Raw genomic sequence first — 12,007 nt, 5'->3', positions numbered from 1 at the left:
CTTTAAGAGTTCTTTCTGTATTTGGATAACAGTTCTTTATCAAATATGTCTTTTGCAAGTATTTCTTCCCAGTCTTCAAGCTTGTCTTTTCATTCTCTTGACAATGTCCTTCATTCTCTTGACAATGTCCTTCACTTAATAGAATTTTTTTTTATTTTAATGAAGGCCCACTTGTCACTTCTTTCTTTCATGGAGCATGCCTTTGGTCTTGTATCTAAAAAGTCATCAAGAACCCACCAAACCCTAAGTCACTGAGATTTTCTTCTGTGTTATCTTCTAAGAGTTTTATAGGTTTTGTTTGTTTGGTTTTTGGTTTGTTTTTGTTTGTCTTTTTTTTTTTTGGTTGTTTATTTTACATGTAGGTTTATAATACATTTCAAGTTAATTTTTGGAGAAGGTTTAAGGTCTGTGTCTAGATTGACTTTTTAGCATGTGGATGTCCAGTTATTTTAGCAGCATTTGTTGAAGAGATTTTTACTCTATCGTATTGTCTTCACTTTTTTGTCCATTATTAGCTGAATATATTTGTGTAGCTATATCTCTGAGCTCCCTACTCTCTTCCGTTAATCTGTTGTGTATTCTTACCAATACCAGCCTTGATTATGGTAGCTTTATAGTAAGTCTTGAAATCAGGTAGCATCAGTTTCTTAACTTTTTCTCCTTCAATCTTGTGTTGGTTATTCTGGGCCTTCTGTGTCTCCATATAAACTTTAGAATCAGTTCTAGATACCAGTTTGCTGATACCCACAAAATAACTTACTGGGATTTTTATTATGATTGCATTAAATCTGAGATTGATAGAACTAATACCTTGACAATATTGAGTCCTTCTATCCATAAACATGTACTACTTCTCTATTTAGTTCTCCCTTGATTTCTTTCAGCAGATTTCTATAGTTTTCCTTATATAGATTTTGTACATACTTTGTTAGTTGTATATCTAAATAATTCATTTTGGGGGTCTGCAAATGTAAATAGCTTATTTATAATTTCAATTTTCACTTGTTCATTGCTGATATATAGGAAAGCAATTTACTTTTTTATTTTAATCTTGGATCCTGCAACTTTGCTCTAACCACTTACTAGTTCCAGGAAGGGTTTTTCGGGTTTTTTTTTTTTTTTTTTTTCAGTTCTTTTGGATTTTTTACAAAAACAATTACATAATCCGTGAACAAAGATAGTTTTCTTTCTTCCAAATCAATATATCTTTTCTTTCATTTTTGTGTCTTTTAAACTTTGTCAGACTTCTAGCACTATGTTGGAAAGTGAGTGGTGAGGGAGGACATCCTGACATATTCCTGACCTTAGTGGGAAAGCTTCTAGTTTCTTACAACTGAGTAAGAGGTTAGCTGTAGGCTTTTTGTAGATCCTCTTTATCAAGTTGAAAAAATTCCACTCTATCCACTTTACTGAGAGTTTCGTGAATGGGTGTTGGATTTTATCAAATTCATTTTATGAATCTATGGATATAATCATGTGATCTTTGGTTAGCCTGTTGATATGATTGTTTACATTAATTGATTTTTGTGTGTTAAACAAGCCTTGCATACCTAGGATAACTCTTACTTGGTTGTGGTATATAATTCTTTTTACACATTGTAGATTCAATTTACTAATAATTTGTGGAGGATTTTTGCTTTTATCTTCATGGGAGATACTGGTCTATAGTTTTCTTGTAATGTCTGTCTAGTTTTGGTATTATGTGGTCCACAGAGAATGAGTTAGGAAGTATTTCCTTTGCTTTTATCCTCTGAAAGATATTTAGAGAATTGGTACAATTTCTTCCTTACATGTTTGGTAGAATTTACCAGTGAGCCCACTTGGGCCTGGTGCTTTCTGTTTTGGAAAGTTTTTTTTTTTTTTTTAAAGATTTTATTTATTTATTTGACAGAGAGAAATCACAAGCAGGCAGAGAGGCAGGCAGAGAGAGAGGAAGGGAAGCAGACCCCCTGCTGAGCAGAGAGCCCGATGTGGGACTCGATCCCAGGACCCTGAGATCATGACCTGAGCCGAAAGCAGCGGCTTAACCCACTGAGCCACCCAGGCGCCCCTGGAAAGTTTTTAATTGATTTAATTTCTTTAATAGATTTAAGTGGCCTATTCAAATGATCTCTTTCTTCTTGTGTGAGTTTTGGCAGATTGTGTTTTCCCAGCATTGGTCTGCCCCATCCAGATTATCAAATTTGTGAGCACTGACTTGTTCAGAATACTCCTTCATTAAACTTCTAATGTCCAGGGACACCTGGGTGTCTCAGTTGGTTAGATGACTGCCTTCGGCTCAGGTCATGATCCCGGAGTCCCGGGATCAAGTCCTGCATCAGGGTCCCAGCTCCACAGGGAGTCTGCTTCTCTCTCTGACCTTCTCCTCACTCATGCTCTCTCTCACTGTGTTTCTCTCAAATAAATAAATAAAATCTTAAAAAAAAAAAACAAAAACAAACTTCTAATGTCCATGGTTCTTTGTAGTGATAGTCCCTCCTTCATTTCTGACTTCAGTAATTTGTCTCCTTCTCTCTCTCTCTTTCTGGCTAGAGGCTTTTTGATTTTTATTAAGCTTTTCAATTTTTTTGGTTTCATTGGTTTTCTCTATTAAGTTTCCTGTTTTCAGTTTTTCTGATTTCTGCTCTAATTTTTATTATCTCTTTTCTTCTGCTTACTTTGCATTTCATTTGCTCTTCTTTTTCTGGTGTCCTAAGGTAGGAGATTGAGTTTAGATTTTCTTTTTTAATATATTCATTCAATGCTATAATTTCCCTTTAAGCACTGTTTTTGCTGTATCCCCACTAATTTTTACAGCAAAATCACTAACTAAAAACACAAAATGCAAAACAACAACAACAACAACTAAACAAACCATGGCATGAAACAGACTACAAAGAGGGTACTTCATAGTGTTAGAACAAAACTGAGAAGGGAAATGGTGCTCTGTTCCACCTCAGCTGAGAACATGCAATTCAGACAAGTCAGGTTTTTTGCTGCTCTGCGCATGTCTGTGAATAAGCATGAAATCACCCTGAGTATTAATTTTGGAATTACAAATAAATTTTAGCAAGTAGGTGAATTCACAAATATGAAATGCATAAATAATGAAGATCAACTGTATTTTAATATTTTAATGACATCAAATGAAACTGAAACTTATAATAGTGATCTAGCAATTATTACCAAGTCTTCATTTTCTGCTCCAGTAATTAAAAGAATGAGTGAAATTAAACATTAAAAACACTCTTTTGAAAACTTTGACTACATTGATTCTGCATTGGGGGAAAATAAACTCTTCATAGAATATATGTAGGTAGTTTTTTTCACTTTGAAAGTCTGATGAATTCTATTTTTTTTAAGATTTTATTTATTTATTTGACACAGAGAGAGAGAGAGATCACAAGTAGGCAGAGCAGCAGGCAGAGACAGAGAGGGAAGCAGGTTCCCTGCTGAGCAGAGAGCCAGATGAGGAGGAGGAGGAGGAGGGGCTCAATCCCAGGACCCTGAGATCATGACCTGAGCCGAAGGCAGAGGCTGAACCCACTGAGCCACCCAGGTGCCCCTGATGAATTCTTTATAAAAATATTTATAAGATATTTTTCAGATTGTTTGTCTCTTCTGTCACTTTCTACTATAATAGTAAATAAAGTAATATTAAAAAGTTAATATTTAAAAGTAAGAAAAGTTAATATTTAAAAAGTTAGTAAAAAGTTAGTAAAGTTAATATTTAAAAGTAAGAAAAAATACTGTTTACAGAATGTTATTGAATCCATTTATCCAGTGTATTAGGTTGATGGATAAAATTTCTGGTTTTCTGATTCAAACAGTACATGACTGACAATTTTGTATGCTCTTACCCAAAAATTGTTGTCCTTAATAGACTGCAGCATGAATTTAGAAATTGCTGCATTTCTAAATAACCAATTTAGAATAAAATACAAATTCTGTATCTTATATATATAGCCTATCAACCTCATATATTACTTCGGACTTTCTAAGTGTTTTATAGTTTTCATATTTAAAGTCTAATAATTTTTCCCTCTGTTACTCTTTTCAGATGCAACATTCCTCTAAATTTAAAACCTTTTCTATATGCTTTGTTAAATGTAGTGTGCTTGAGCTCCTCCAAATCTTTCGTAGAGGGCTTGTGAGGGGTAGGCCATGGATAAAAGACTGAAGTGGGGCATTGAATAAGCTTTGTCTTCAATAGCTTAAGTCAGAATGTTGGCTCTGTCATGTCATTAACTTCTTTTGTGCCTCAGTTTGCCAATCTGCAAAATGGTTCTAAAAGTATTTCCTCTTCAAATAATTTGTTGTGAAACTTAATGCACTAACTCGTTTCGAGTGCTTTAAAGCAGGGATGGGGATGTGGTTAGTCTTCAGGAAATGTTACCAAATATTAATATAGAACATATTTGGTATATCCAAAGGGAGGTCCATAGAACATCTTTATGAGAGAAGGAACTTCAACAGAAAGCTGCAAATTAGATCAGAGATGAATCTTAGAAAGGACAAACTTTCGAACTCGGACTAGACAGATCTGGATAAAACTGTTTGTCCTCGATAATTCACTTATATTGCTCACCCTCAGTTTTCTTCTCTGTACTTAAAACAACACCCATAACGGTGTTGTTAAGGTTTAGAAGCAAGCGATGTTGGTCCCCGAGCCTATTTGCTACCAAAGTGTTGGTGCTCCATGGACAGACAATGTTAGTGTCTTGATATTTTCTGTTAGCTGTGCATACTAGATATCGTGCACTGCAGTAGTGATGTTTGATCCAAACAGTATTCCATATCTGCGCTGGAAAGAAACTTCACTAAATCCTAAACCTTGCAAAAAGACATACATGGTATTAAAATCGACCTGGGCATGTTCTTCAGTATTAAAAATGGGAAAGATTGACATCTAGTGGCACTCTAGTGGGATCACAGCAAACATTTCAATCCTAAAGGAGTCAGATAATATAGTTATATTTTGCTTTACATAGTTTGTTCTTAGAAAAAAATTATATAAAGCATTTCTATTGTTATTTAATATCTGATATAACTTACTATAGTTTATTATAATTCTTTAAAGATAATGTTCTTATAAATTTTATTACCTAGGTAATTTTTTTTTCATTTTTACATTAAATAATATATTAATTCTAGGGGCACCTGGGTGACTCAGTTTGTTAAGTGTCCAACTCTTGATTTCAACTCAGGTCATGATCTCAGGATTGTGAGAATGAGCTCCACATTGCCCAGCATGGAGCCTGCATAAGATTCTCTCTCTCCCTCTCCATCTGCCCCTTTCCACCTGCTGCTTTCTCTTTCTCTCAAAAAAAAAAAAAAAAATATATATATATATATATATATATACACACACACATACAGACATATATGTGTACATATATATGAATTCTATATTTTTTCTGTAATTTTCTATAAGCTATGGACTTCACAGTTTACCTAACACAGTGTAAGATTATTATACTCTTCACATTAAAATAATAAAACATTATATTGCTTTATTGGTCTTCTTGGAAAGTAGTTATTAACTTGTAAAATATATTTAAATATATAGAATAGTTTATCACAAGCATTTTTAAAATAGACTTTATTCTAGAACAGTTTTAAATGTACAGAAAAGTTGCTCCCTATTGTTAACATCTTATACTAGAATAGTTCATTTGTCACAAATAATGAACCATAATTGATGATTATTTTTAACTAAAATTCACATTTCATTCCAATTTCACCAGTGTATTAGGTTGGGATTCTCCAGAGAAACAGAATAGGATGCATCTTTATGTCTACATCTGCACCTGTATTTATACATTTATATGAAAAGATGTATTTTGAGAGAGAGAGAGAGAGTGAGTGATTTATCTTAAGGAATTGGCTCACATGATGTTGGAGGCTTGATAAGTCTAGATTCTGCAGGGTAGGTTGGCAGGCTGGGGACCCAGGGAAGAGTTACAGTCTGAGTCCAAAGACAGTCTGTTTGCAGAATTCCTTCTTGTTTAAGAAAGTCATCTTTGTTCTCTTAAAGGCTTCAACTGATTGGACATGACCCACCCATGTTATGGAGGATTATCTACTTTATTCAAAGTCCACTGATTTAAAGTTAGCCATTACAACCAGTTTTTCCCCCAATGTCCTTCTTCTGTTCCAATATCCTATCCAGGATACCACATTACATTTAATCATCATGTCTCCTTAGTATTCTCTGGTTTGAGACAGTTTCTCAGACCTTCCTTGTTTTGACCACCTTGAGAATTTGAAGAGTACAGTATTTTGTAGAATGCTTCTCAATTAAAAGTTGTCTTACGTTTTTATCATGATTAGGCTGCGATTATGGGTTTCTGGGAGGAAGACCACAGAGATGAAGTGACATTATCTTCATATCTTCTTCAGGACATGCTATCATCATGACTCATCTCTAATGATGCTGACCTTGATCCCCTGGCTGAGGGAGTGCTTGTCAGGCTTCTCCCCTGTAAAGTCGTCTTGCCCCCTTTTCATACTATACTCTTTGGAATCAAGCCCATACTCAAGGCTGAAGCCAGGAGGTGTTAAGCTCCATCTCCTAAAAGAAGGGGCAACTACAGAATTCATTTATAATTCATCTGTAGGAGATTCACCTCTTTCCCTCCATTTATTTATTTGTTCAGTTCATTCATTTATTTATATCAGTATGTACTCACAGATATTTATTTTGCTCCTTGGACTATAATTCAATACCACATTATTTATTTTGTTACTCAAATTATTTCAGCTTTAGCTATCCAGGGCTCTTTCAGGTTGGTTCCTGAGTCCCTCTGACATGCCCCCACTCTTTCATAGGTTTTGAGTACTTCCTTATTTTCTGGCATTATGAATGCTCCAGGTATATTTTTGTATTTTCCCTGCCCCAGCCCTGGAATCATCTTTCTCCAAGGAACCCTAGCTCCTCCTATTGGAGAATGGTACTAGAAACCAAGATCTAGGTGCTAGGTGTGTTCATTGCTGCGGGCGGACAGCTCTGTGGTGGAGAAAGAAAATACATGTGTATCTATATGTGTATATTTGCAAAACAAGGACACAGTTCTGATGATCACAGTTTCCGTTTGCATGCTACCTGTGCAAAGGCAAGGCTGCCTGTACTGGATAAATACAAAAGTCTATACACAACATTTGTAATTGCAGCTGCCTAAGAGTGAAATGAACACAAGTGAACTCTCCACTCACTTTTCCTTTTAAACTCTCACTGGAAGTAACTCAGTGTTTGGAGAGCTGAAAGGGGGAATGCTTTAAGTTACAATGTTTTATGCATCCACATGCACTCCCGAAAATCGTCATTAATTCATACAACTCTACAAGGAAGACTTGTTTTTGACAATGTATGCTCAGAGAATTATTACCAGCTCAAGATTCCCTGGCTTGAGCAAGGCAAAGCCAGAATTTCCAATCAGATCAATTTTTAGACAATTTAAATACTGTTTGTAACTATTGCTATATCCTTAAATGACTAATAGATTTTCAGAGGGTGATCACATGTACAATTTCACTTCATCCTAATGAAGTCTTCAAAATAGGCTAAGGCAGATTCTGATATCCTTATTTTAGGAATTGAGGTCTCCTGTTTAATTCCTGTCATTATTGATCCCAAGCCCCCTGCCCCCATTAGAATGTAAAACACTCAAACAAGAATGCAGAAATTGCTATTTACTTCCAGTTTTCAATTATGGTTTAAGTAATCAATAAAGGATGAAAATTGTATGTACTAAGTACAAATAACATTGAGAAAAATGTTTTTCTTTTATAAATCATATTCAAATGTATAATATTTTTAGTTTTCTTTTTAATGAATTTTTTTCTGCTATATATATTTCAATGTACCTTCAAGTATAAACTGACAGAATAGTAGCTTTCAGTTCTGATGTGCAGTTAAGCCTCTAACTGTGTATTGATGATTTTTATAACTACACGGAATATGAGTGTGTTTAGAAGAGAATACATACATATTCTCATACACATGTGTGTATGTTTGTATGTATGTATGTATCTATCTATCTCACAGTTTCAGGCCTGGCTAAGAATGATGGAGTCTTAAAATGTTTAAGCCAAATTAAAAATAAAAGTCATGGGATTTTATTCTCTTGGGCTACTGTCCAGTGCAGAAGTAACTAGCCACATGCAGTGAATAAGCGCTTGAAATGTGGCTCGTCCTAATTGAGATGTGCTGTAAGTATGAAATACACACCGGATTTCAAAGAGAGTGTCCCCCCAAAAGTATTTAAAATATCCTAATTATTTTATATTGATTACATGTTGAAATGATAATATCTTAAATCTATTGGATTAAATAAAATATTAAAACTAATTTCAACTATTTTAACTTGATTAATGTAGGCACAAGAAAATTTACAAATATGTGTGTGGCTCCCATTATATCTCTCCTGGAGCACACCACCCTAGACCAATCCAGTGGGAGGATCCTATGATTCTCTTCTCTAAATCAGTGTTGCTTTGGGTTTTGAAATTTGAGAGAAGAGAGATATGCACTAGAAAAGGAGCTGTCCGATTTTTGAGAAGATTTCATAAGAAATGTAAGAGCCAGGACATGTTGGGTTTGGAAAGTAAGCTGTTTCAACCTCACAGTCTCTCTGAGCAAAATTAAGAAATGACATCCATGTGCAGATCAGATATGGGGCTGCCGTAAAGTTGAGATCAAAGGTCTGGCTAACTAAAAGCCTCAGGAAGATTTAGGGGTTTAAGGGCCTTGTCCCACGGCAGCATCCAAGTTGCCCCAATGACCAGCCCCAGAGAGAAAAGTCAGGGTGGCTTATGGCTAACGGAGTGAGCTCTGAAGACATGCACAGGAAAGCACACACGTCACGTGAGGGGATTATGTGAGCGGAGAGGTAAAAGCATGTTGGCTCGGACTAGAAGCCACTCTGGATGGAAGCAGGCTGAGGGCCTACTCAGGTGCAAACCGGGACCATTTCTTTCTCATGAGGATAACTCAGGGGGTGGAAGCAAGAGCCCAGAAGGCAAAGCGAAGAGCCAGGAGGAAGTTGGGAGCAGAAGTGGGTCCTAATGAAGACACTGGAAACAGAAGCCTTCTTGGACTCAAATAGCCGCGGACCAGTGACCGCTGTGTCTCCCGCTGTCCCTCCCGTGGGACAGCAGTGTTAGCTGTGGTTCTTGGGTCTCTGTCTGTCCGTTGTTCGCTGTGCATGCAGAAGACCGCTCGCTGCTCTCTTCCGTTCGCAGGTCTTCAGATCCACAGGAGATGCCCCTAAGGAGGACCAACTCTCTTCATCCTCACTTGGACATGACTGAAGTGGTCAAATTTTAGGGCATTTTGAATGGCCCGAGTATATTGTGCATGGGATTACTGTCTGGAAATGGTGGAGTAAAAATGGGCTTTGACACCCTTCCCATTGAGAGATGGGTTCTATGTTCCAATGCTTTGAACATGTGAATGCTTTGATAATGGAGTACAGTGTAAGTGACACCGTGCCCGATCAGAGCCAGCCTTTAATAGAGTGGTTTCTAAGAGCCCTGAGTTGCCATGTGGGAATTCTAACCACCCTGCTGGAGACAAGCCCCAGGGAGGTCCTGAGACAACGTGAGAGAAGGGCCCAGCTGTGCCCAGCCTTCCAGCCCTCCCAAAGTAACCCAAAGTGCTACCCACCATGTAGGTGTGACTCCCTGAAATCTCCAGACCAGCCCGAAGGCTAGTTGAATACCACGGAGCAATGCCACGGAGTCACAGTGCCACGTGAAGCAGATGAACCCCACGGCCAAGGCTCGCTGGAATTCCTGACTGCTATGCTTTGTTAGTGGAACAAAATGACTTGTTTCAGTCCACCAGATTTGAGATAGTTTGTGGCGCAATAGTAGATACCTGGAACAACACACACACACGCCGCATCCTAGTTGAGAGACCCAGACCATTTTTTTTTAAAGATTTTATGTATTTATTTGACAGAGAGAAATCACAAGTAGATGGAGAGGCAGGCAGAGAGAGAGAGGGAAGCAGGCTCTCCGCTGAGCAGGGAGCCCGATGCGGGACTCGATCCCAGGACCCTGAGATCATGACCTGAACCGAAGGCAGCGGCTTAACCCACTGAGCCACCCAGGCGCCTCAAGACCCAGACCATTTTAACTAAGGTCTCTGCCTTCAGTATTTTCATCAGTAAAACTGGATGATAGTAACTACTTAGCATGGGTGTTAAAAAATTAAACAAAACAACATACATATAAAGCAGCCAGCATGTATTTGGATCATAATCTTCTTCTTTCTTTTGTTTCTCCATCAGATCTCCCTTTACATTTCCATAGTATTCATGGGTATGTGTTGACTCCGGACACCAGCAGTTTTCCTGATAGACATACCCATGCACACTCATTCCCCATGTATATACACATATGTATGGATCCGGATTTAAAATCTTATTCATTTGGCGGTTTATAACCATTTACCACCTCGAAACCGAGTATTCGTGGTGGTAAATGTGGTGAGGGTTCCAGTATTTCCAGAAATGGACTGTTTCGTTGTTGGTAGTGGTTTCTTATCATCCTCTTAGGGTTATTCCTTAAAAGATTAAAAATAAATCAACCAGATTTTTTTCACTAACAAATGGAAATGGCAGGGTAGACCTTTGTTAGTGCAGGAAGCTGCACAGGACTAGATGGGCTGCTTTGCAGACTCAGAAGGCCTCAGATCAAAGGAGAATGGATATACAGGACAGGCTGCAAAGTACCAGCATCCATTTCATTCACTGAAATTATGAAAAATCTTTTAGTGGGGAAAGGCATGCCATAGGAAGTGCCCGCACTTTGACCCTTTGCTTATGTGTCTTCCTTAAGCTACTCATTCCTATTTTTTTCAGTTTATGAATATGGTGGCTTGGTCATTTTGCTGTCTCACAACATAGGGTTCAGTGACTTTGGTCTTGGCATAATTGTGTGACTCCAAGATGGAGACAAGCACACAAAGGGGAACACAGCTGTGCTCCCTGCTTTGTAGAGAAGTTATTGGTTTGGATGAGGTCAAGCATCTGTTTGAAGATGGAGAGAGAGAAAAACAAATCTTTGACCCAGAGATTCTGTTAACCAGATTAGCATCTTGCATTTACCAGGTCTGAGACCAATTTTTTTTTTTTTTAACTCCTTCCGCCTCCCCTCCCCACGGCACCCCTGCCCAACTAGGAATCCTTTCATAGGAGAAGGTGGATAGAGGAAATCTTTCTGTAGTTCTCGGTTTTTCTCCTGTTAGTGAAAGGTCTGCTTAAAAGAATGAAGGATAGCAAACACCTGTCGGGACAGACCTCCCGCCGAGACAGCCCCCTCCCCCGCCAGTCCCGGGAAGGGTGAGAAGGCCAGACGGTGCGCACTGGAGGCGCGGGGAGGGCGGCCCGTCGGGTGCCGAGAGGCCAAGTGGCTGGCGGCCAAAGCTCAGGTCACTGGCTTGTGAAATCGGGCCTCTGGCAGCAGGACTTTTCCAACGTTAGGTTCCTGGGAACTTGGGAGGCGGACGCGGGGCCGGGAGGCGGCGGGTGGGGCGGGGAGAGCTGGCGACCTGCCGCCTGTCCCCGGTCGACCTTCGCGAAGGGCGCTGCGGCGCGGGAGGAGGAGGGAAGGGCGTGCGCCGAGGGACGGGAGGCGTCGCCCCGCGGCGCCGGAATCTGGCCGGTGCGGGGCTGTAGGACCTGGAGAGGAAGGCGGTGGGGGCGCCCCCCGAGCAGCCGCGCCTATGGGCCGCGCAGACCCGGCTCGGAGCGCCACTGGCCGCGCCGCTCAAGGCTCGAGCTTCCCGGGTGCGACTCGGCTGCCGGTGCAGGACTAGCAGGCTGGGGGCGCAGGGCTGGGCGGGCGGGGAGCGGAGGCCCCGGGGTCGCGGGGGCTCAGGGCCGCCCGCCGCCTGCAGGGGACCCGCGCGGGGTGTCAGCGCCCAGAGGCGCGCAGGCCTCGGGACGAGGCGCCCAGCCTCCGGGACGCGAGCGCAGGCCTGGGGCTGATTGTGATTGGGTAAGTCTTGATCTGGTAAGGG

General features: G+C 39.8%; 1 protein-coding gene across 2 annotated transcripts in view; it reads left to right on the top strand.

The window, feature by feature from the left end:
- The window catches only part of FAM149A (family with sequence similarity 149 member A), a 72,248-nt gene that overhangs the window by 19,144 nt on the left and 41,097 nt on the right, over window positions 1-12,007 (top strand). Inside the window, exon 1 of one of the 2 annotated variants that reach the window (XM_044225569.1) lies at window positions 11,900-11,985. The exons of the other annotated variant lie outside the window; for it this stretch is intronic. The gene's annotated coding sequence lies outside the window, so the exon portion shown is untranslated. Of the gene's footprint in view, window positions 1-11,899; window positions 11,986-12,007 lie in introns of those variants that run through there. 2 annotated transcript variants of the gene reach the window in all.

Source organism: Neovison vison, chromosome 11 (genome assembly GCF_020171115.1).
Source record: "Neovison vison isolate M4711 chromosome 11, ASM_NN_V1, whole genome shotgun sequence".
In the NCBI taxonomy this organism is placed as follows: domain Eukaryota; kingdom Metazoa; phylum Chordata; class Mammalia; order Carnivora; family Mustelidae; genus Neogale; species Neogale vison.
Note: the sequence above shows the minus strand (reverse complement) of the source record. Positions and strands in the feature narration are given on the sequence as shown.